Raw genomic sequence first — 26,715 nt, forward strand, 5'->3', positions numbered from 1 at the left:
GAATCTAAAACTGGACTCACAGGAGAGGTTCAAATCATAGAAAGTTAGAGTGTCAGTCCTCTTGTACTTTGGTCGGCATTGTGCCTTTTGTATTAAATTCGGATGCAATTTCTGTGTTTCATCGTCAATAAGAAGGTCCAAGGTATACAGTAAACCTGAAGTGAAGCATCGGAATCTAACACTGGACTCACAGGGGAGGTTCAAATCATCGAAAGTTAGAGTGTCAGTCCTCTTGTACTTAAGTCGGCATTGTGCCTTTTGTTTTACATTCGGATGCAATTTCTGTGTTTCATCGTCAATAAGAAGGTCCAGGGTATACAGTAAACCTGAAGTGAAGCATCGGAATCTAAAACTGGACTCACAGGAGAGGTTCAAATCATAGAAAGTTAGAGTGTTTGTACTCTTGTACTTAAGTCGGCATTGTGCCTTTTGTATTAAATTTGGATGCAATTTCTGTGTTTCATCGTCAATAAGAAGGTCCAGGGTATACAGTAAACCTGAAGTGAAGCATCGGAATTTAAAACTGGACTCACAGGAGAGGTTCAAATCATAGAAAGTTAGAGTGTCAGTCCTCTTGTACTTATGTCGTCATTGTGCCTTTTGTATTAAATTCGGATGCAATTTCTGTGTTTCATCGTCAATAAGAAGGTCCAAGGTATACAGTAAACCTGAAGTGAAGCATCGGAATCTAAAACTGCACTCACAGGAGAGGTTCAAACCATAGAAAGTTAGAGTGTCAGTCCTCTTGTACTTTGGTCGGCATTGTGCCTTTTGTATTAAATTCCGATGCAATTTCTGTGTTTCATCGTCAATAAGAAGGTCCAGGGTATACAGTAAACCTGAAGTGAAGCATCCGAATCTAAAACTGGAATCACAGGAGAGGTTCAAATCATAGAAAGTTAGAGTGTCAGACCTCTTGTACTTAGGTCGGCATTGTGCCTTTTGTATTAAATTCGGATGCAATTTCTGTGTTACATCGTCAATAAGAAAGTCCAAGGGAGACAGTAAACCTGAAGTGTAGCATCGGAATCTAACACTGGACTCACAGGGGAGGTTCAAATCAATGAAAGTTAGAGTGTCAGTTCTCTTGTACTTAAGTCGGCATTGTGCCATTTGTTTTAAATTCGGATGCAATTTCTGTGTTTCATCGTCAATAAGAAGGTCCAAGGTATACAGTTAACCTGAAGTGAAGCATCGGAATCTAAAACTGGACTCACAGGAGAGGTTCAAATCATAGAAAGTTAGAGTGTTTGTACTCTTGTACTTAAGTCGGCATTGTGCCTTTTGTATTAAATTTGGATGCAATTTCTGTGTTTCATCGTCAATAAGAAGGTCCAGGGTATACAGTAAACCTGAAGTGTAGCATCGGAATCTAAAACTGGACTCACAGGAGAGGTTCAAATCATAGAAAGTTAGAGTGTCAGTCCTCTTGTACTTATGTCGTCATTGTGCATTTTGTATTAAATTCGGATGCAATTTCTGTGTTTCATCGTCAATAAGAAGGTCCAAGGTATACAGTAAACCTGAAGTGAAGCATCGGAATCTAAAACTGCACTCACAGGAGAGGTTCAAATCATAGAAAGTTAGAGTGTCAGTCCTCTTGTACTTAGGTCCGCATTGTGCTTTTTGTATTAAATTCGGATGCAATTTCTGCGTTGCATCGTCAATAAGTAGGTCCAAGGGATACAGTAAACCTGAAGTGAAGCATCGGAATCTAAAACTGGACTCGCAGGAGAGGTTCAAATCATAGAAAGTTAGAGGGTCAGTCATCTTGTACTTAAGTCGGCATTATGCCTTTTGTATTAAATTCGGATGCTATTTCTGTATTTCATCGTCAATAAGAAGGTCCAAGGTATACAGTAAACCTGAAGTGAAGCATCGGAATCTAAAACTGCACTCACAGGAGAGGTTCAAATCATAGAACGTTAGAGTGTCAGTCCTCTTGTACTTAAGTCGGCATTGTGCCTTATGTTTTGAATTCGGATGCAATTTCTGTGTTTCATCGTCAATATGAAGGTCCAAGGTATACAGTAAACCTGAAGTGAAGCATCGGAATCTAAAACTGGACTCACAGGTGAGGTTCAAATCATAGAAAGTTAGAGGGTCAGTCATCTTGTACTTAAGTCGGCATTATGCCTTTTGTATTAAATTCGGATGCTATTTCTGTATTTCATCTTCGATAAGAAGGTCCAAGGTATACAGTAAACCTGAAGTGAAGCATCGGAATCTAAAACTGGACTCACAGGAGAGGTTTAAATCATAGAACGTTAGAGTGTCAGTCCTCTTGTACTTAAGTCGGTATTGTGCCTTATGTTTTAAATTCGGATGCAATTTCTGTGTTTCATCGTCAATATGAAGGTCCAAGGTATACAGTAAACCTGAAGTGAAGCATCGGAATCTAAAACTGGACTCACAGGAGAGGTTCAAATCATAGAAAGTTAGAGTGTCAGTCCTCTTGTACTTATGTCGTCATTGTGCCTTTTGTATTAAATTCGGATGCAATTTCTGTGTTTCATCGTCAATAAGAAGGTCCAAGGTATACAGTAAACCTGAAGTGAAGCATCGTAATCTAAAACTGCACTCACAGGAGAGGTTCAAATCATAGAAAGTTAGAGTGTCAGTCCTCTTGTACATAAGTCGGCATTGTGCCTTTTGTATTAAAATCAGATGCAATTTCTGTGTTACATCGTCAATAAGAAGGTCCAAGGGATACAGTAAACCTGAAGTGAAGCATCGGAATCTAAAACTGGACTCACAGGTGAGGTTCAAATCATAGAACGTTAGAGGGTCAGTCCTCTTGTACTTAAATCGGCATTGTGCATTTTGTATTAAATTCGGATGCTATTTTTGTGTTTCATCGTCAATACGAAGGTCCAAGGGATACAGTAAACCTGAATTGAAGCATCGGAATCTATAACTGGTCTCACAGGAGAGGTTAAAATCATAGAAAGTTAGAGTGTTAGTCCTCTTGTACTTAAGTCGGCATTGTGGCTTTTGTATTAAATTCGGACGCAATTTCTGTGTTTCATCGTCAATAAGAAGGTCCAAGGTATACAGTAAACCTGAAGTGAAGCATCGGAATCTAAAACTGCACTCACAGAAGAGGTTCAAATCATAGAAAATTAGAGTGTCAGTCATCTTGTACTTAAGTCGGCATTGTGCCTTTTGTTTTAAATTCGGATGCAATTTCTGTGTTACATCGTCAATAAGAAAGTCCAAGGGTTACAGTAAACCTGAAGTGAAGCATCGGAATCTAAAACTGGACTCACAGGAGAGGTTCAAATCATAGGAAGTTAGAGGGTCAGTCATCTTGTACTTAAGTCGGCATTGTGCCTTTTGTATTAAGTTCGGATGCTATTTCTGTGTTTCATCGTCAATAAGAAGGTCCAAGGTATACAGTAAACCTGAAGTGAAGCATCGGAATCTGAAACTGGACTCACAGGAGACGTTCAAATCATAGGAAGTTAGAGGGTCAGTCATCTTGTACTTAAGTCGGCATTGTGCCTTTTGTATTAAATTCGGATGCAATTTCTGTGTTTCATCGTCAATAAGAAGGTCTAAGGTTTACAGTAAACCTGAAGTGTAGCATCGGAATCTAAAACTGGACTCACAGGAGAGGTTCAAATCATAGAAAGTTAGAGTGTCAGTCCTCTTGTACTTATGTCGTCATTGTGCCTTTTGTATTAAATTCGGATGCAATTTCTGTGTTTCATCGTCAATAAGAAGGTCCAAGGTTTACAGTAAACCTGAAGTGAAGCATCGGAATCTAAAACTGCACTCACAGTTGAGGTTCAAATCATAGAAAGTTAGAGTGTCAGTCCTCTTGTACTTAAGTCGGCATTGTGCCTTTTGTATTAAAATCGGATGCAATTTCTGTGTTACATCGTCAATAAGAAGGTCCAAGGGATACAGTAAACCTGAAGTGAAGCATCGGAATCTAAAACTGGACTCACAGGTGAGGTTCAAATCGTAGAAAGTTAGAGGGTCAGTCATCTTGTACTTAAGTCGGCATTGTGCCTTGTGTATTAAATTCGGATGCTATTTCTGTATTTCATCGTCAATAAGAAGGTCCAAGGTATACAGTAAACCTGAAGTGAAGCATCGGAATCTACAACTGGACTCACAGGAGAGGTTCAAATCATAGAAAGTTAGAGTGTCAGTCCCCTTGAACTTATGTCGTTATTGTGCCTTTTGTATTAAATTCGGATGCAATTTCTGTGTTTCATCGTCAATAAGAAGGTCCAAGGTATACAGTAAACCTGAAGTGAAGCATCGGAATCTGAAACTGCACTCACAGGAGAGGTTCAAAGCATAGAAAGCTAGAGTGTCAGTCCTCTTGCACTTAAATCGGCATTGTGCCTTTTGTATTAAATTCGGATGCAATTTCTGTGTTACATCGTCAATAAGAAGGTCCAAGGGATACAGTAAACCTGAAGTGAAGCATCGGAATCTAAAACTGGACGCACAGGAGAGGTTCAAATCAAAGAAAGTTAGAGGGTCAGTCATCTTGTACTTAAGTCGGCATTGTGCCTTTTGTATTAAATTCGGATGCAATTTCTGTATTTCATCGTCAATAAAAAGGTCCAAGGTATACAGTAAACCTGAAGTGAAGCATCGGAATCTAAAACTGGACTCACAGGAGAGGTTCAAATCATAGAAAGTTAGTGCGTCAGTAATCTTGTACTTAAGTCGGCATTGTGCCTTTTGTTTTAAATTCGGATGCAATTTCTGTGTTTCATCGTCAATAAGAAGGTCCAAGGTATACAGTAAACCTGAAGTGAAGCATCGGAATCTAAAACTGGACTCACAGGGGAGGTTCAAATCATAGAAAGTTAGAGTGTTAGTACTCTTGTACTTAAGTCGGCATTGGGCTTTTTGTATTAAATTCGGGTGCAATTTCTGTATTTCATCGTCAATATGAAGGTCCAAGGTATACAGTAAACCTGAAGTGAAGCATCGGAATCTAAAACTGGACTCACAGGAGAGGTTCAAATCATACAAAGTTAGGGTGTCAGTCCTTTTGTACTTAAGTCGGCATTGTGGCTTTTGTATTAAATTCGGATGCAATTTCTGTGTTTCATCGTCAATAAGAAGGTCCAAGGTATACAGTAAACCTGAAGTGAAGCATCGGAATCTAACACTGCACTCACAGAAGAGGTTCAAATCATAGGAAATTAGAGTGTCAGTCCTCTTGTACTTAAGTCGGCATTGTGCCTTTTGTTTTAAATTTGGATGCAATTTCTGTGTTACATCGTCAATAAGAAAGTCCAAGGGATACAGTAAACCTGAAGTGAAGCATCGGAATCTAAAACTGGACTCACAGGAGAGGTACAAATCATAGGAAGTTAGAGGGTCAGTCATCTTGTACTTAAGTCGGCATTGTGCCATTTGTTTTAAATTCGGATGCAATTTCTGTGTTTCATCGTCAATAAGAAGGTCCAAGCTATACAGTAAACCTGAAGTGAAGCATCGGAATCTCAAACTGGACTCACAGGAGAGGTTCAAATCATAGAAAAATTGAGTGTTTGTACTCTTGTACTTAAGTCGGCATTGTGCCTTTTGTATTAAATTTGGATGCAATTTCTGTGTTTCATCGTCAATAAGAAGGTCCAGGGTATACAGTAAACCTGAAGTGTAGCATCGGAATCTAAAACTGGACTCACAGGAGAGGTTCAAATCATAGAAAGTTAGAGTGTCAGTCCTCTTGTACTTATGTCGTCATTGTGCCTTTTGTATTAAATTCGGATGCTATTTCTGTATTTCATCGTCAATAAGAAGGTCAAAGGTATGCAGTAAACCTGAAGTGAAGCATCGGAATCTAAAACTGGACTCACAGGAGAGGTTCAAATCATAGAACGTTAGAGTGTCAGTCCTCTTGTACTTAAGTCGGCATTGTGCCTTATGTTTTAAATTCGGATGCAATTTCTGTGTTTCATCGTCAATATGAAGGTCCAAGGTATACAGTAAACCTGAAGTGAAGCATCGGAATCTAAAACTGGACTCACAGGAGAGGTTCAAATCATAGAAAGTTAGAGTGTTAGTCCTCTTGTACTTATGTCGTCATTGTGCCTTTTGTATTAAATTCGGATGCAATTTCTGTGTTTCATCGTCAATAAGAAGGTCCAAGGTATACAGTAAACCTGAAGTGAAGCATCGGAATCTAAAACTGCACTCACAGGAGAGGTTCAAATCATAGAAAGTTAGAGTGTCAGTCCTCTTGTACTTAAGTCGGCATTGTGCCTTTTGTATTAAAATCGGATGCAATATCTGTGTTACATCGTCAATAAGAAGGTCCAAGGGATACAGTAAACCTGAAGTGAAGCATCGGAATCTAAAACTGGACTCACAGGTGAGGTTCAAATCATAGAAAGTTAGAAGGTCAGTCATCTTGTACTTAAGTCGGCATTGTGCCTTTTGTATTCAATTCAGATGCTATTTCTGTGTTTCATCGTCAATAAGAAGGTCCAAGGTATACAGTAAACCTGAAGTGAAGCATCGGAATCTAAAACTGGACTCACAGGAGAGGTTCAAATCATAGAATGTTAGAGTGTCAGTCCTCTTGTACTTAAGTCGGCACTGTGCCTTTTGTATTATATTGGGATGCAATTTCTGTGTTTCATCGTCAATAAGAAGGTCCAAGGGATACAGTGAACCTGAAGTGAAGCATCGGAATCTAAAACTGGACTCACAGGAGATGTTCATACCATAGAGAGTTAGAGTGTCATTCCTCTTGTACTTAAGTCGGCATTGTGCCTTTAGTATTAAATTCGGATGCAATTTCTGCGTTTCATCGTCAATAAGATGTTCCAAGAGATACAGTAAACCTGAAGTGAAGCATCGGAATCTAAAACTGGACACACAGGAGTGGTTCAATTAATAGGGGGTGAGAGTGTCAGTCCTCTTGAACTTATGTCGGCATTGTGCCTTTTGTATTAAATTCGGATGCAAATTCTGTGTTTCATCGTCAATAAGAAGGTCCGAGGTATACAGAAAACCTGAAGTGAAGCATCGGAATCTAAAACTGGACTCACAGGAGAGGTTCAAATCATAGAAAGTTAGAGTGTCAGTCCTCTTGTACTTAAGTCGGCATTGTGCCTTTTGTTTTAAATTCGGATGCAATTTCTGTGTTTCATCGTCAATAAGAAGGTCCGAGGTATACAGAAAACCTGAAGTGAAGCATCGGAATCTAAAACTGGACTCACAGGAGAGGTTCATATCATAGAAAGTTAGAGTGTTTGTACTTTTGTACTTAAGTCGGCATTGTGCCTTTAGTATTAAATTCGGATGCAATTTCTGTGTTACATCGTCAATAAGAAGGTGCAAGGGATATAGTAAACCTGAAGTGTAGCATCGGAATCTAACACTGGACTCACAGGGGAGGTTCAAATCAGTGAAAGTTAGAGTGTCAGTTCTCTTGTACTTAAGTCGGCATTGTGCCGTTTGTTATAAATTCGGATGCAATTTCTGTGTTTCATCGTCAATAAGAAGGTCCAAGGTATACAGTAAACCTGAAGTGAAGCATCGGAATCTAAAACTGGACTCACAGGAGAGGTTCAAATCATAGAAAGTTAGAGTGTTTGTACTCTTGTACTTAAGTCGGCATTGTGCCTTTTGTATTACATTTGGATGCAATTTCTGTGTTTCATCGTCAATAAGAAGGTCCTGGGTATACAGTAAACCTGAAGTGTAGCATCGGAATCTAAAACTGGACTCACAGGAGAGGTTCAAATCATAGAAAGTTAGAGTGTCAGTCCTCTTGTACTTATGTCGTCATTTTGCCTTTTGTATTAAATTCGGATGCAATTTCTGTGTTTCATCGTCAATAAGAAGGTCCAAGGTATACAGTAAACCTGAAGTGAAGCTTCGGAATCTAAAACTGCACTCACAGGAGAGGTTCAAATCATAGAAAGTTAGAGTGTCAGTCCTCTTGTACTTAGGTCCGCATTGTGCCTTTTGTATTAAATTCGGATACAATTTCTGTGTTACATCGTCAATAAGAAGGTCCAAGGGATACAGTAAACCTGAAGTGAAGCATCGGAATCTAAAACTGGACTCACAGGAGAGGTTCAAATCATAGAAAGTTAGAGGGTCAGTCATCTTGTACTTAAGTCGGCATTATGATTTTTGTATTAAATTCGGATGCTATTTCTGTATTTCATCGTCAATAAGAAGGTCCAAGGTATACAGTAAACCTGAAGTGAAGCATCGGAATCTAAAACTGGACTCACAGGAGAGGTTCAAATCATAGAACGTTAGAGTGTCATTCCTCTTGTACTTAAGTCGGCATTGTGCCTTATGTTTTAAATTCGGATGCAATTTCTGTGTTTCATCGTCAATATGAAGGTCCAAGGTATACAGTAAACCTGATGTGAAGCATCGGAATCTAAAACTGGACTCACAGGAGAGGTTCAAATCATAGAAAGTTAGAGTGTCAGTCCTCTTGTACTTTGGTCGGCATTGTGCCTTTTGTATTAAATTCGGATGCAATTTCTGTGTTTCATCGTCAATAAGAAGGTCCAAGGTATACAGTAAACCTGAAGTGAAGCATCGGAATCTAACACTGGACTCACAGGGGAGGTTCAAATCATCGAAAGTTAGAGTGTCAGTCCTCTTGTACTTAAGTCGGCATTGTGCCTTTTGTTTTACATTCGGATGCAATTTCTGTGTTTCATCGTCAATAAGAAGGTCCAGGGTATACAGTAAACCTGAAGTGAAGCATCGGAATCTAAAACTGGACTCACAGGAGAGGTTCAAATCATAGAAAGTTAGAGTGTTTGTACTCTTGTACTTAAGTCGGCATTGTGCCTTTTGTATTAAATTTGGATGCAATTTCTGTGTTTCATCGTCAATAAGAAGGTCCAGGGTATACAGTAAACCTGAAGTGAAGCATCGGAATTTAAAACTGGACTCACAGGAGAGGTTCAAATCATAGAAAGTTAGAGTGTCAGTCCTCTTGTACTTATGTCGTCATTGTGCCTTTTGTATTAAATTCGGATGCAATTTCTGTGTTTCATCGTCAATAAGAAGGTCCAAGGTATACAGTAAACCTGAAGTGAAGCATCGGAATCTAAAACTGCACTCACAGGAGAGGTTCAAACCATAGAAAGTTAGAGTGTCAGTCCTCTTGTACTTTGGTCGGCATTGTGCCTTTTGTATTAAATTCCGATGCAATTTCTGTGTTTCATCGTCAATAAGAAGGTCCAGGGTATACAGTAAACCTGAAGTGAAGCATCCGAATCTAAAACTGGAATCACAGGAGAGGTTCAAATCATAGAAAGTTAGAGTGTCAGACCTCTTGTACTTAGGTCGGCATTGTGCCTTTTGTATTAAATTCGGATGCAATTTCTGTGTTACATCGTCAATAAGAAAGTCCAAGGGAGACAGTAAACCTGAAGTGTAGCATCGGAATCTAACACTGGACTCACAGGGGAGGTTCAAATCAATGAAAGTTAGAGTGTCAGTTCTCTTGTACTTAAGTCGGCATTGTGCCATTTGTTTTAAATTCGGATGCAATTTCTGTGTTTCATCGTCAATAAGAAGGTCCAAGGTATACAGTTAACCTGAAGTGAAGCATCGGAATCTAAAACTGGACTCACAGGAGAGGTTCAAATCATAGAAAGTTAGAGTGTTTGTACTCTTGTACTTAAGTCGGCATTGTGCCTTTTGTATTAAATTTGGATGCAATTTCTGTGTTTCATCGTCAATAAGAAGGTCCAGGGTATACAGTAAACCTGAAGTGTAGCATCGGAATCTAAAACTGGACTCACAGGAGAGGTTCAAATCATAGAAAGTTAGAGTGTCAGTCCTCTTGTACTTATGTCGTCATTGTGCATTTTGTATTAAATTCGGATGCAATTTCTGTGTTTCATCGTCAATAAGAAGGTCCAAGGTATACAGTAAACCTGAAGTGAAGCATCGGAATCTAAAACTGCACTCACAGGAGAGGTTCAAATCATAGAAAGTTAGAGTGTCAGTCCTCTTGTACTTAGGTCCGCATTGTGCTTTTTGTATTAAATTCGGATGCAATTTCTGCGTTGCATCGTCAATAAGTAGGTCCAAGGGATACAGTAAACCTGAAGTGAAGCATCGGAATCTAAAACTGGACTCGCAGGAGAGGTTCAAATCATAGAAAGTTAGAGGGTCAGTCATCTTGTACTTAAGTCGGCATTATGCCTTTTGTATTAAATTCGGATGCTATTTCTGTATTTCATCGTCAATAAGAAGGTCCAAGGTATACAGTAAACCTGAAGTGAAGCATCGGAATCTAAAACTGCACTCACAGGAGAGGTTCAAATCATAGAACGTTAGAGTGTCAGTCCTCTTGTACTTAAGTCGGCATTGTGCCTTATGTTTTGAATTCGGATGCAATTTCTGTGTTTCATCGTCAATATGAAGGTCCAAGGTATACAGTAAACCTGAAGTGAAGCATCGGAATCTAAAACTGGACTCACAGGTGAGGTTCAAATCATAGAAAGTTAGAGGGTCAGTCATCTTGTACTTAAGTCGGCATTATGCCTTTTGTATTAAATTCGGATGCTATTTCTGTATTTCATCTTCGATAAGAAGGTCCAAGGTATACAGTAAACCTGAAGTGAAGCATCGGAATCTAAAACTGGACTCACAGGAGAGGTTTAAATCATAGAACGTTAGAGTGTCAGTCCTCTTGTACTTAAGTCGGTATTGTGCCTTATGTTTTAAATTCGGATGCAATTTCTGTGTTTCATCGTCAATATGAAGGTCCAAGGTATACAGTAAACCTGAAGTGAAGCATCGGAATCTAAAACTGGACTCACAGGAGAGGTTCAAATCATAGAAAGTTAGAGTGTCAGTCCTCTTGTACTTATGTCGTCATTGTGCCTTTTGTATTAAATTCGGATGCAATTTCTGTGTTTCATCGTCAATAAGAAGGTCCAAGGTATACAGTAAACCTGAAGTGAAGCATCGTAATCTAAAACTGCACTCACAGGAGAGGTTCAAATCATAGAAAGTTAGAGTGTCAGTCCTCTTGTACATAAGTCGGCATTGTGCCTTTTGTATTAAAATCAGATGCAATTTCTGTGTTACATCGTCAATAAGAAGGTCCAAGGGATACAGTAAACCTGAAGTGAAGCATCGGAATCTAAAACTGGACTCACAGGTGAGGTTCAAATCATAGAACGTTAGAGGGTCAGTCCTCTTGTACTTAAATCGGCATTGTGCATTTTGTATTAAATTCGGATGCTATTTTTGTGTTTCATCGTCAATACGAAGGTCCAAGGGATACAGTAAACCTGAATTGAAGCATCGGAATCTATAACTGGTCTCACAGGAGAGGTTAAAATCATAGAAAGTTAGAGTGTTAGTCCTCTTGTACTTAAGTCGGCATTGTGGCTTTTGTATTAAATTCGGACGCAATTTCTGTGTTTCATCGTCAATAAGAAGGTCCAAGGTATACAGTAAACCTGAAGTGAAGCATCGGAATCTAAAACTGCACTCACAGAAGAGGTTCAAATCATAGAAAATTAGAGTGTCAGTCATCTTGTACTTAAGTCGGCATTGTGCCTTTTGTTTTAAATTCGGATGCAATTTCTGTGTTACATCGTCAATAAGAAAGTCCAAGGGTTACAGTAAACCTGAAGTGAAGCATCGGAATCTAAAACTGGACTCACAGGAGAGGTTCAAATCATAGGAAGTTAGAGGGTCAGTCATCTTGTACTTAAGTCGGCATTGTGCCTTTTGTATTAAGTTCGGATGCTATTTCTGTGTTTCATCGTCAATAAGAAGGTCCAAGGTATACAGTAAACCTGAAGTGAAGCATCGGAATCTGAAACTGGACTCACAGGAGACGTTCAAATCATAGGAAGTTAGAGGGTCAGTCATCTTGTACTTAAGTCGGCATTGTGCCTTTTGTATTAAATTCGGATGCAATTTCTGTGTTTCATCGTCAATAAGAAGGTCTAAGGTTTACAGTAAACCTGAAGTGTAGCATCGGAATCTAAAACTGGACTCACAGGAGAGGTTCAAATCATAGAAAGTTAGAGTGTCAGTCCTCTTGTACTTATGTCGTCATTGTGCCTTTTGTATTAAATTCGGATGCAATTTCTGTGTTTCATCGTCAATAAGAAGGTCCAAGGTTTACAGTAAACCTGAAGTGAAGCATCGGAATCTAAAACTGCACTCACAGTTGAGGTTCAAATCATAGAAAGTTAGAGTGTCAGTCCTCTTGTACTTAAGTCGGCATTGTGCCTTTTGTATTAAAATCGGATGCAATTTCTGTGTTACATCGTCAATAAGAAGGTCCAAGGGATACAGTAAACCTGAAGTGAAGCATCGGAATCTAAAACTGGACTCACAGGTGAGGTTCAAATCGTAGAAAGTTAGAGGGTCAGTCATCTTGTACTTAAGTCGGCATTGTGCCTTGTGTATTAAATTCGGATGCTATTTCTGTATTTCATCGTCAATAAGAAGGTCCAAGGTATACAGTAAACCTGAAGTGAAGCATCGGAATCTACAACTGGACTCACAGGAGAGGTTCAAATCATAGAAAGTTAGAGTGTCAGTCCCCTTGAACTTATGTCGTTATTGTGCCTTTTGTATTAAATTCGGATGCAATTTCTGTGTTTCATCGTCAATAAGAAGGTCCAAGGTATACAGTAAACCTGAAGTGAAGCATCGGAATCTGAAACTGCACTCACAGGAGAGGTTCAAAGCATAGAAAGCTAGAGTGTCAGTCCTCTTGCACTTAAATCGGCATTGTGCCTTTTGTATTAAATTCGGATGCAATTTCTGTGTTACATCGTCAATAAGAAGGTCCAAGGGATACAGTAAACCTGAAGTGAAGCATCGGAATCTAAAACTGGACGCACAGGAGAGGTTCAAATCAAAGAAAGTTAGAGGGTCAGTCATCTTGTACTTAAGTCGGCATTGTGCCTTTTGTATTAAATTCGGATGCAATTTCTGTATTTCATCGTCAATAAAAAGGTCCAAGGTATACAGTAAACCTGAAGTGAAGCATCGGAATCTAAAACTGGACTCACAGGAGAGGTTCAAATCATAGAAAGTTAGTGCGTCAGTAATCTTGTACTTAAGTCGGCATTGTGCCTTTTGTTTTAAATTCGGATGCAATTTCTGTGTTTCATCGTCAATAAGAAGGTCCAAGGTATACAGTAAACCTGAAGTGAAGCATCGGAATCTAAAACTGGACTCACAGGGGAGGTTCAAATCATAGAAAGTTAGAGTGTTAGTACTCTTGTACTTAAGTCGGCATTGGGCTTTTTGTATTAAATTCGGGTGCAATTTCTGTATTTCATCGTCAATATGAAGGTCCAAGGTATACAGTAAACCTGAAGTGAAGCATCGGAATCTAAAACTGGACTCACAGGAGAGGTTCAAATCATACAAAGTTAGGGTGTCAGTCCTTTTGTACTTAAGTCGGCATTGTGGCTTTTGTATTAAATTCGGATGCAATTTCTGTGTTTCATCGTCAATAAGAAGGTCCAAGGTATACAGTAAACCTGAAGTGAAGCATCGGAATCTAACACTGCACTCACAGAAGAGGTTCAAATCATAGGAAATTAGAGTGTCAGTCCTCTTGTACTTAAGTCGGCATTGTGCCTTTTGTTTTAAATTTGGATGCAATTTCTGTGTTACATCGTCAATAAGAAAGTCCAAGGGATACAGTAAACCTGAAGTGAAGCATCGGAATCTAAAACTGGACTCACAGGAGAGGTACAAATCATAGGAAGTTAGAGGGTCAGTCATCTTGTACTTAAGTCGGCATTGTGCCATTTGTTTTAAATTCGGATGCAATTTCTGTGTTTCATCGTCAATAAGAAGGTCCAAGCTATACAGTAAACCTGAAGTGAAGCATCGGAATCTCAAACTGGACTCACAGGAGAGGTTCAAATCATAGAAAAATTGAGTGTTTGTACTCTTGTACTTAAGTCGGCATTGTGCCTTTTGTATTAAATTTGGATGCAATTTCTGTGTTTCATCGTCAATAAGAAGGTCCAGGGTATACAGTAAACCTGAAGTGTAGCATCGGAATCTAAAACTGGACTCACAGGAGAGGTTCAAATCATAGAAAGTTAGAGTGTCAGTCCTCTTGTACTTATGTCGTCATTGTGCCTTTTGTATTAAATTCGGATGCTATTTCTGTATTTCATCGTCAATAAGAAGGTCAAAGGTATGCAGTAAACCTGAAGTGAAGCATCGGAATCTAAAACTGGACTCACAGGAGAGGTTCAAATCATAGAACGTTAGAGTGTCAGTCCTCTTGTACTTAAGTCGGCATTGTGCCTTATGTTTTAAATTCGGATGCAATTTCTGTGTTTCATCGTCAATATGAAGGTCCAAGGTATACAGTAAACCTGAAGTGAAGCATCGGAATCTAAAACTGGACTCACAGGAGAGGTTCAAATCATAGAAAGTTAGAGTGTTAGTCCTCTTGTACTTATGTCGTCATTGTGCCTTTTGTATTAAATTCGGATGCAATTTCTGTGTTTCATCGTCAATAAGAAGGTCCAAGGTATACAGTAAACCTGAAGTGAAGCATCGGAATCTAAAACTGCACTCACAGGAGAGGTTCAAATCATAGAAAGTTAGAGTGTCAGTCCTCTTGTACTTAAGTCGGCATTGTGCCTTTTGTATTAAAATCGGATGCAATATCTGTGTTACATCGTCAATAAGAAGGTCCAAGGGATACAGTAAACCTGAAGTGAAGCATCGGAATCTAAAACTGGACTCACAGGTGAGGTTCAAATCATAGAAAGTTAGAAGGTCAGTCATCTTGTACTTAAGTCGGCATTGTGCCTTTTGTATTCAATTCAGATGCTATTTCTGTGTTTCATCGTCAATAAGAAGGTCCAAGGTATACAGTAAACCTGAAGTGAAGCATCGGAATCTAAAACTGGACTCACAGGAGAGGTTCAAATCATAGAATGTTAGAGTGTCAGTCCTCTTGTACTTAAGTCGGCACTGTGCCTTTTGTATTATATTGGGATGCAATTTCTGTGTTTCATCGTCAATAAGAAGGTCCAAGGGATACAGTGAACCTGAAGTGAAGCATCGGAATCTAAAACTGGACTCACAGGAGATGTTCATACCATAGAGAGTTAGAGTGTCATTCCTCTTGTACTTAAGTCGGCATTGTGCCTTTAGTATTAAATTCGGATGCAATTTCTGCGTTTCATCGTCAATAAGATGTTCCAAGAGATACAGTAAACCTGAAGTGAAGCATCGGAATCTAAAACTGGACACACAGGAGTGGTTCAATTAATAGGGGGTGAGAGTGTCAGTCCTCTTGAACTTATGTCGGCATTGTGCCTTTTGTATTAAATTCGGATGCAAATTCTGTGTTTCATCGTCAATAAGAAGGCCCAAGGGATACAGTAAAACTGTAGTGAAGCAACGGAATCTAAAACTGGACTCACAGGAGAGGTTCAAATCATTGAATGTTAAAGTGTCAGTCCTCTTGTACTTAAGTCGGCATTGTGCCTTTTGTATTAAATACGGATGCAATTTCTTTGTTTCATCGTCAACAAGAAGGTCCAAGGGATACGGTAAACCTGAAGTGAATCTTCGGAATCTGAATTTGACCCACAGGAGATTTTCAATTCATAGAAAGTTAGATTGTCAGTCCTCTTGAACTTAAGTTGGCATTGTGCATTTGTATTAAATTCGGATGCAATTTCTGTGTTTCATCGTCAATAAGAAGGGCCAAGGGATACAGTAAACCTGAAGTGAAGCATCGGAATCTAAAACTGGACTCACAGCAGAGGTTCAAATTATAGAAAGTTAAAGTGTCAGTCCTCTTGTACTTAAGTCGGCATTGTGCCTTTTGTATTAAATTTTGATGCAATTTCTGTGTTTCATCGTCAATAAGAAGGTACAAGGGATACAGTAAACCTCAAGTGAAGCATCGGAAACTAAGACTGGATTCACAGGAGAGGTTCAAATCATAGAAAGTTAGAGTGTCAGTCCTCTTTTACTTAAGTCGGCATTGTGCCTCTTGTATTAAAACCGGATGCAATTTCTGTGTTTCATCGTCAATAAGAAGGTCCAAGGGATATAGTAAACCTGAAGTGAAGCATCGGAATCTAAAACTGGACTCACAGGTGAGGTTCAAATCATAGAAAGTTAGAGGGTCAGTCATCTTGTACTTAAGTCGGCATTGTGCCTTTTGTATTAAATTCGGATGCCATTTCTGTATTTCATCGTCAATAAGAAGGTCCAAGGTATACAGTAAACCTGAAGTGAAGCATCGGAATCCAAAACTGCACTCACAGGAGAGGTACAAATCATAGAAAGTTAGAGTGTCAGTCCTCTTGTACTTATGTCGTCATTGTGCCTTTTGTATTAAATTCGGATGCAATTTCTGTGTTTCATCGTCAATAAGAAGGTCCAAGGTATACAGTAAACCTGAAGTGAAGCATCGGAATCTAAAACTGGACTCACAGGAGTGGTTCAAATCATAGAAAGTTAGAGTGTTAGTACTCTTGTACTTAAGTCGGCATTGTGCCTTTTGTATTAAATTCGGATGCAATTTCTGTGCTTCAACGTCAATAAGAAGGGCCAAGGGATACAGTAAACCTGAAGTGAATCATCGGAATCTAAAACTGAACTCACAGCAGAGGTTCAAATTATAGAAAGTTAAAGTATCAGTCCTCTTGTACTTAAGTCGGCATTGTGCCTTTTGTATTAAATTTTGATGCAATTTCTGTGATTCATCGTCAATAAGAAGGTACAAGGGATACAGTAAACCTCAAGTGAAGCATCGGAATCTAACACTGGACTCTCAGGGGAGGTTCAAATCATTGAAAGTTAGAGTGTCAGTTCCCTTGTACTTAAGTCGGCATTGTGCCATTTGTTTTAAATTCGGATGCAATTTCTGTGTTTCATCGTCAATAAGAAGGTCCAAGCTATACAGTAAACCTGAAGTGAAGCATCGGAATCTAAAACTGGACTCACAGGAGAGGTTCAAATCATAGAACGTTAGAGTGTCAGTCCTCTTGTACTTAAGTCGGCATTGTGCCTTATGTTTTAAATTCAGATGCAATTTCTGTGTTTCATCGTCAATATGAAGGTCCAAGGTATACAGTAAACCTGAAGTGAAGCATCGGAATCTAAAACTGGACTCACAGGAGAGGTTCAAATCATAGAAAGTTAGAGTGTTAGTCCTCTTGTACTTATGTCGTCATTGTGCCTTTTGTATTAAATTCGGATGCAATTTCTGTGTTTCATCGTCAATAAGAAGGTCCAAGGTATACAGTAAACCTGAAGAGAAGCATCGGAATCTAAAACTGCACTCACAGGAGAGGTTCAAATCATAGAAAGTTAGAGTGTCAGTCCTCTTGTACTTAAGTCGGCATTGTGCCTTTTGTATTAAAATCGGATGCAATTTCTGTGTTACATCGTCAATAAGAAGGTCCAAGGGATACAGTAAACCTGAAGTGAAGCATCGGAATCTAAAACTGGACACACAGGAGTGGTTCAATTAATAGGGGGTGAGAGTGTCAGTCCTCTTGAACTTAAGTCGGCATTGTGCCTTTTGTATTAAATTCGGATGCAAATTCTCTGTTTCATCGTCAATAAGAAGGCCCAAGGGATACAGTAAAACTGTAGTGAAGCAACGGAATCTAAAACTGGACTCACAGGAGAGGTTCAAATCATTGAATGTTAAAGTGTCAGTCCTCTTGTACTTAAGTCGGCATTGTGCCTTTTGTATTAAATACGGATGCAATTTCTTTGTTTCATCGTCAACAAGAAGGTCCAAGGGATACGGTAAACCTGAAGTGAATCTTCGGAATCTGAATTTGACCCACAGGAGATTTTCAATTCATAGAAAGTTAGAGTGTCAGTCCTCTTGAACTTAAGTTGGCATTGTGCATTTGTATTAAATTCGGATGCAATTTCTGTGTTTCATCGTCAATAAGAAGGGGCAAGGGATACAGTAAACCTGAAGTGAAGCATCGGAATCTAAAACTGGACTCACAGCAGAGGTTCAAATTATAGAAAGTTAAAGTGTCAGTCCTCTTGTACTTAAGTCGGCATTGTGCCTTTTGTATTAAATTTTGATGCAATTTCTGTGTTTCATCGTCAATAAGAAGGTACAAGGGATACAGTAAACCTCAAGTGAAGCATCGGAAACTAAGACTGGATTCACAGGAGAGGTTCAAATCATAGAAAGTTAGAGTGTCAGTCCTCTTTTACTTAAGTCGGCATTGTGCCTCTTGTATTAAAATCGGATGCAATTTCTGTGTTTCATCGTCAATAAGGAGGTCCAAGGGATATAGTAAACCTGAAGTGAAGCATCGGAATCCAAAACTGCACTCACAGGAGAGGTACAAATCATAGAAAGTTAGAGTGTCAGTCCTCTTGTACTTATGTCGTCATTGTGCCTTTTGTATTAAATTCGGATGCAATTTCTGTGTTTCATCGTCAATAAGAAGGTCCAAGGTATACAGTAAACCTGAAGTGAAGCATCGGAATGTAAAACTGCACTCACAGGAGAGGTTCACAACACAGAAAGTTAGAGTGCCAGTCCTCTTGTACTTAAGTCGGCATTGTGCCTTTTGTATTAAATTCGGATGCAATTTCTGTGTTACATCGTCAATAAGAAGGTCCAAGGGATACAGTAAACCTGAAGTGAAGCATCGGAATCTAAAACTGGACGCACAGGAGAGGTTCAAATCATAGAAAGTTAGAGGGTCAGTCATCTTGTACTTAAGTCGGCATTGTCCCTTTTGTATTAAATTCGGATGCAATTTCTGTATTTCATCGTCAATAAAAATGTCCAAGGTATACAGTAAACCTGAAGTGAAGCATCGGAATCTAAAACTGGACTAACAGGAGAGGTTCAAATCATAGAAAGTTAGAGTGTCAGTCCTCTTGTACTTAAGTCGGCATTGTGCCTTTTGTATTAAATTCGGATGCAATTTCTGTGTTTCATCGTCAATAAGAAGGTCCAAGGTATACAGTAAACCTGAAGTGAAGCATCGGAATCTAAAACTGGACTCACAGGAGTGGTTCAAATCATAGAAAGTTAGAGTGTTAGTACTCTTGTACTTAAGTCGGCATTGTGCCTTTTGTATTAAATTCGGATGCAATTTCTGTGCTTCAACGTCAATAAGAAGGGCCAAGGGATATAGTAAACCTGAAGTGAATCATCGGAATCTAAAACTGAACTCACAGCAGAGGTTCAAATTATAGAAAGTTAAAGTATCAGTCCTCTTGTACTTAAGTCGGCATTGTGCCTTTTGTATTAAATTTTGATGCAATTTCTGTGATTCATCGTCAATAAGAAGGTACAAGGGATACAGTAAACCTCAAGTGAAGCATCGGAATCTAAGACTGGACTCACAGGAGAGGTTCAAATCATAGAAAGTTAGAGTGTCAGTCCTCTTTTACTTAAGTCGGCATTGTGCCTCTTGTATTAAAATCGGATGCAATTTCTGTGTTTCATCGTCAATAAGAAGTTCCAAGGGATATAGTAAACCTGAAGTGAAGCATCGGAATCTAAAACTGGACTCACAGGAGAGGTTCAAATCATAGAAAGTTAGAGTGTCAGTCCTCTTGTACTTAAGTCGGCATTGTGCGTTTTGAATTTAATTCCGATGCAATTTCTGTGCTTCATCGTCAACAAGAAGGTCCAAGGGGTACGGTAAACCTGAAGTGAATCTTCGGAATCTGAATCTGACTCACAGGAGATTTTCAAATCATAGAAAGTTAGAGTGTCAGTCCTCTTGTACTTGAGTCGGCATTGTGCCTTTTGAATTAAATTCGGATGCAATTTCTGTGTTTCATCGTCAATGTGAAGGCCGAAGGTATACAGTAAACATGATGTGAAGCATCGGAATCTAAAACTGGACTCACAGGAGAGGTTCAAATCATAGAAAGTTAGAGTGTTAGTCCTCTTGTACTCAAGTCGGCATTGTGCCTTTTCTATTAAAATCGGATGCAATTTCTGTGTTTCATCGTCAATAAGAAGGTCCAAGGTATACAGTAAACCTGAAGTGAAGCATCGGAATCTAAAACTGCACTCACAGGAGAGGTTCAAATCACAGAAAGTTAGAGTGCCAGACCTCTTGTACTTATGTCGTCATTGTGACTTTTGTACTAAATTCGGATGCCATTTCTGTGTTTCATCGTCAATAAGAAGGTCCAAGGTATACAGTAAACCTGAAGTGAAGCATCGGAATCTAAAACTGCACTCACAGAAAAGGTTCAAATCACTGAAAATTAGAGTGTCAGTCCTCTTGTACTTAAGTCGGCATTGTGCCTTTAGTATTAAATTCGGATGCAATATCTGTGTTTCATAGTCAAGAAGAAGGTCCAAAGGATACAGTTAACCTGAAGTGAAGCATCGGAATCTAAAACTGGACTCACAGGAGAGGTTAAAATCACAGAAAGTTAGAGTGTTAGTCCTGTTGTACTTAAGTCATCATTGTGCCTTTTGTATTAAATTCGGATGCAATTTCTGTGTTTCATCGTCAATAAGATGGTCCTAGGATTACAGTAAACCTGAAGTGTAGCATCGGAATCTAACACTGGACTCACAGGGGAGGTTCAAATCATCGAAAGTTAGAGTGTCAGTCCTCATGTACTTAAGTCGGCATTGTGCCTTTTGTTTTAAATTCGGATGCAATTTCTGTGTTTCATCGTCAATAAGAAGGTCCAAGGTATACAGTAAACCTGAAGTGAAGCATCGGAATCTAAAACTGGACTCACAGGAGAGGTTCAAATCATAGAAAGTTAGAGGGTCAGTCATCTAGTACTTAAGTCGGCATTATGACTTTTGTATTAAATTCGGATGCTATTTCTGTATTTCATCGTCAATAAGGAGGTCCAAGGTATACTGTAAACCTGAAGTGAAGCATCGGAATCTAAAACTGGACTCACAGGAGAGGTTCAAATCATAGAAAGTTAGAGTGTCAGTCGTCTTGTACTTATGTCGTCATTGTGCCTTTTGTATTAAGTTCGGACGCAATTTCGTGGGTTTTATCGTCAATAAGAAGGTCCAAGGTATACAGTAAACCTGAAGTGAAGCATCGGAATCTAAAACTGCACTCACAGGAGAGGTTCAAATCATAGAAAGTTAGAGTGTAAGTCCTCTTGTACTTAAGTCGGCATTGTGCCTTTTGTATTAAATTCGGATGCTATTTCTGTATTTCATCGTCAATAAGAAGGTCCAAAGTATACAGTATACCTGAAGTGAAGCATCGGGATCTAAAACTGGACTCACAGGAGAGGTTCAAATCATAGAAAGTTAGTGGGTCAGTCATCTTGTACTTAAGTCGGCATTGTGCCTTTTGTTTTAAATTTGGATGCAATTTCTGTGTTACATCGTCAATAAGAAAGTCCAAGGGATACAGTAAACCTGAAGTGAAGCATCGGAATCTAAAACTGGACTCACAGCAGAGGTACAAATCATAGGAAGTTAGAGGGTCAGTCATCTTGTACTTAAGTCGGCATTGTGATTTTTGTATTAAATTCGGATGCTATTTCTGTGTTTCATCGTCAATAAGAAGGTCCAAGGTATACAGTAAACCTGAAGTGAAGCATCGGAATCTAAAACTGGACTCACAGGAGAGGTTCAAATCATAGGAAGTTAGAGGGTCAGTCATCATGTACTTAAGTCGGCATTGTGCCTTTTGTATTAAATTCGGATGCTATTTCTGTGTTTCATCGTCAATAAGAAGGTCCAAGGTATACAGTAAACCTGAAGTAAAGCATCGGAATCTAAAACTGGACTCACAGGAGAGGTTCAAATCATAGAAAGTTAGAGTGTCAGACCTCTTGTACTTAGGTCGGCATTGTGCCTTTTGTATTAAATTCGGATGCAATTTCTGTGTTACATCGTCAATAAGAAGGTCCAAGGGATACAGTAAACCTGAAGTGTAGCATCGGAATCTAACACTGGACTCTCAGGGGAGGTTCAAATCATTGAAAGTTAGAGTGTCAGTTCCCTTGTACTTAAGTCGGCATTGTGCCATTTGTTTTAAATTCGGATGCAATTTCTGTGTTTCATCGTCAATAAGAAGGTCCAAGCAATACAGTAAACCTGAAGTGAAGCATCGGAATCTAAAACTGGACTCACAGGGGAGGTTCAAATCATAGAAAGTTTGAGTGTTTGTACTCTTGTACTTAAGTCGGCATTGTGCCTTTTGTATTAAATTTGGATGCAATTTCTGTGTTTCATCGTCAATAAGAAGGTCCAGGGTATACAGTAAACCTGAAGTGTAGCATCGGAATTTAAAACTGGACTCACAGGAGAGGTTCAAATCATAGAAAGTTAGAGTGTCAGTCCTCTTGTACTTATGTCGTCATTGTGCCTTTTGTATTAAATTCGGATGCTATTTCTGTATTTCATCGTCAATAAGAAGGTCCAAGGTATACAGTAAACCTGAAGTGAAGCATCGGAATCTAAAACTGGACTCACAGGAGAGGTTCAAATCATAGAACGTTAGAGTGTCAGTCCTCTTGTACTTAAGTCGGCATTGTGCCTTATGTTTTAAATTCGGATGCAATTTCTGTGTTTCATCGTCAATATGAAGGTCCAAGGTATACAGTAAACCTGAAGTGAAGCATCGGAATCTAAAACTGGACTCACAGGAGAGGTTCAAATCATAGAAAGTTAGAGTGTTAGTCCTCTTGTATTTATGTCGTCATTGTGCCTTTTGTATTAAATTCGGATGCAATTTCTGTGTTTCATCGTCAATAAGAAGGTCCAAGGTATACAGTAAACCTGAAGTGAAGCATCGGAATCTAAAACTGCACTCACAGGAGAGGTTCAAATCATAGAAAGTTAGAGTGTCAGTCCTCTTGTACTTAAGTCGGCATTGTGCCTTTTGTATTAAAATCTAATGCAATTTCTGTGTTACATCGTCAATAAGAAGGTCCAAGGGATACAGTAAACCTGAAGTGAAGCATCGGAATCTAAAACTGGACTCACAGGTGAGGTTCAAATCATAGAAAGTTAGAAGGTCAGTCATCTTGTACTTAAGTCGGCATTGTGCCTTTTGTATTCAATTCAGATGCTATTTCTGTGTTTCATCGTCAATAAGAAGGTCCAAGGTATACAGTAAACCTGAAGTGAAGCATCGGAATCTAAAACTGGACTCACAGGAGAGGTTCAAATCATAGAATGTTAGAGTGTCAGTCCTCTTGTACTTAAGTCGGCACTGTGCCTTTTGTATTATATTGGGATGCAATTTCTGTGTTTCATCGTCAATAAGAAGGTCCAAGGGATACAGTGAACCTGAAGTGAAGCATCGGAATCTAAAACTGGACTCACAGGAGATGTTCATACCATAGAGAGTTAGAGTGTCATTCCTCTTGTACTTAAGTCGGCATTGTGCCTTTAGTATTAAATTCGGATGCAATTTCTGCGTTTCATCGTCAATAAGATGTTCCAAGAGATACAGTAAACCTGAAGTGAAGCATCGGAATCTAAAACTGGACACACAGGAGTGGTTCAATTAATAGGGGTGAGAGTGTCAGTCCTCTTGAACTTAAGTCGGCATTGTGCCTTTTGTATTAAATTCGGATGCAATTTCTTTGTTTCATCGTCAACAAGAAGGTCCAAGGGATACGGTAAACCTGAAGTGAATCTTCGGAATCTGAATTTGACCCACAGGAGATTTTCAATTCATAGAAAGTTAGAGTGTCAGTCCTCTTGAACTTAAGTTGGCATTGTGCATTTGTATTAAATTCGGATGCAATTTCTGTGTTTCATCGTCAATAAGAAGGGCCAAGGGATACAGTAAACCTGAAGTGAAGCATCGGAATCTAAAACTGGACTCACAGCAGAGGTTCAAATTATAGAAAGTTAAAGTGTCAGTCCTCTTGTACTTAAGTCGGCATTGTGCCTTTTGTATTAAATTTTGATGCAATTTCTGTGTTTCATCGTCAATAAGAAGGTACAAGGGATACAGTAAACCTCAAGTGAAGCATCGGAAACTAAGACTGGATTCACAGGAGAGGTTCAAATCATAGAAAGTTAGAGTGTCAGTCCTCTTTTACTTAAGTCGGCATTGTGCCTCTTGTATTAAAATCGGATGCAATTTCTGTGTTTCATCGTCAATAAGAAGGTCCAAGGGATATAGTAAACCTGAAGTGAAGCATCGGAATCTAAAACTGGACTCAGAGGTGAGGTTCAAATCATAGAAAGTTAGAGGGTCAGTCATCTTGTACTTAAGTCGGCATTGTGCCTTTTGTATTAAATTCGGATGCCATTTCTGTATTTCATCGTCAATAAGAAGGTCCAAGGTATACAGTAAACCTGAAGTGAAGCATCGGAATCCAAAACTGCACTCACAGGAGAGGTACAAATCATAGAAAGTTAGAGTGTCAGTCCTCTTGTACTTATGTCGTCATTGTGCCTTTTGTATTAAATTCGGATGCAATTTCTGTGTTTCATCGTCAATAAGAAGGTCCAAGGTATACAGTAAACCTGAAGTGAAGCATCGGAATGTAAAACTGCACTCACAGGAGAGGTTCACAACATAGAAAGTTAGAGTGCCAGTCCTCTTGTCCTTAAGTCGGCATTGTGCCTTTTGTATTAAATTCGGATGCAATTTCTGTGTTACATCGTCAATAAGAAGGTCCAAGGGATACAGTAAACCTGAAGTGAAGCATCGGAATCTAAAACTGGACGCACAGGAGAGGTTCAAATCATAGAAAGTTAGAGGGTCAGTCATCTTGTACTTAAGTCGGCATTGTCCCTTTTGTATTAAATTCGGATGCAATTTCTGTATTTCATCGTCAATAAAAATGTCCAAGGTATACAGTAAACCTGAAGTGAAGCATCGGAATCTAAAACTGGACTAACAGGAGAGGTTCAAATCATAGAAAGTTAGAGTGTCAGTCCTCTTGTACTTAAGTCGGCATTGTGCCTTTTGTATTAAATTCGGATGCAATTTCTGTGTTTCATCGTCAATAAGAAGGTCCAAGGTATACAGTAAACCTGAAGTGAAGCATCGGAATCTAAAACTGGACTCACAGGAGTGGTTCAAATCATATAAAGTTAGAGTGTTAGTACTCTTGTACTTAAGTCGGCATTGTGCCTTTTGTATTAAATTCGGATGCAATTTCTGTGCTTCAACGTCAATAAGAAGGGCCAAGGGATACAGTAAACCTGAAGTGAATCATCGGAATCTAAAACTGAACTCACAGCAGAGGTTCAAATTATAGAAAGTTAAAGTATCAGTCCTCTTGTACTTAAGTCGGCATTGTGCCTTTTGTATTAAATTTTGATGCAATTTCTGTGATTCATCGTCAATAAGAAGGTACAAGGGATACAGTAAACCTCAAGTGAAGCATCGGAATCTAAGACTGGACTCACAGGAGAGGTTCAAATCATAGAAAGTTAGAGTGTCAGTCCTCTTTTACTTAAGTCGGCATTGTGCGTTTTGAATTTAATTGCGATGCAATTTCTGTGCTTCATCGTCAACAAGAAGGTCCAAGGGGTACGGTAAACCTGAAGTGAATCTTCGGAATCTGAATCTGACTCACAGGAGATTTTCAAATCATAGAAAGTTAGAGTGTCAGTCCTCTTGTACTTGAGTCGGCATTGTGCCTTTTGAATTAAATTGGGATGCGATTTCTGCGTTTCATCGTCAATAAGAACGTCCAAGGGATACAGTAAACCTCAAGTGAAGCATCGGAATCTAAAACTGGACACACAGGAGAGGTTCAAATCATAGGGAGTGAGAGTGTCAGTCCTCTTGTACTTAGGTCGGCATGGGCCATTTGTATTAAATTCGGATGCAAATTCTGTGTTTCATCGTCAATAAGAAGGTCCAAGGGATACAGTAAACCTGAGGTGAATCATCGTAATCTAAAACTGGACACACAGGAGAGGTTCAAATCATAGGTCTTGAGAGTGTCAGTCCTCTTGTATTTAAGTCGGCATTGTGCCTTTTGTATTAAATTCGGATGCAATTTCTGTGTTGCATCGTCAATAAGAAATTCCAAGGGATACAGTAAACCTGAAGTGAAGCATCGGAATCGAAGACTTGTCTCACTGGAAAGGATCAAAGCAAAGACAGTAAGAAGAGTCAGTCTTCTTGTACTTAAGTCGGCATTGTGCCTTTTGCATTAAACTCGGATGCAATTTCAGTATTTCATCGTCAATAAGAAAGTCCAAGGGATACAATAAACCTGAAGTGAAGCATTGGAATCTAAAACTGGACTCACAGCAGAGGTTCAAATTATAGAAAGTTAGAGTGTCTGTGCTCTTGTACTTAAGTCGGCATTGTGCCTTTTGTATTAAATTCGGATGCAATTTCTGTGTTTGATCGTCAATAAGAAGGTCCTAGGATTACAGTAAAGCTGAAGTGTAGCATCGGAAACTAACACTGGACTCACAGGGGAGGTTCAAATCATCGAAAGTTAGAGTGTCAGTCCTCTTGTACTTAAGCCGCCATTGTGCCTTTTGTATTAAATTCGGATGCAATTTCTGTGTTTCATCGTCAATGTGAAGGGCGAAGGTATACAGTAAACATGATGTGAAGCATCGGAATCTAAAACTGGACTCACAGAAGAGGTTCAAATCATAGAAAGTTAGAGTGTTAGTCCTCTTGTACTCAAGTCGGCATTGTGCCTTTTGTATTAAAATCGGATGCAATTTCTGTGTTTCATCGTCAATAAGAAGGTCCAAGGTATACAGTAAACCTGAAGTGAAGCATCGGAATCTAAAACTGCACTCACAGGAGAGGTTCAAATCACAGAAAGTTA

This window comes from Schistocerca americana, chromosome 3 (assembly GCF_021461395.2).
Source record: "Schistocerca americana isolate TAMUIC-IGC-003095 chromosome 3, iqSchAmer2.1, whole genome shotgun sequence".
NCBI lineage: Eukaryota > Metazoa > Arthropoda > Insecta > Orthoptera > Acrididae > Schistocerca > Schistocerca americana.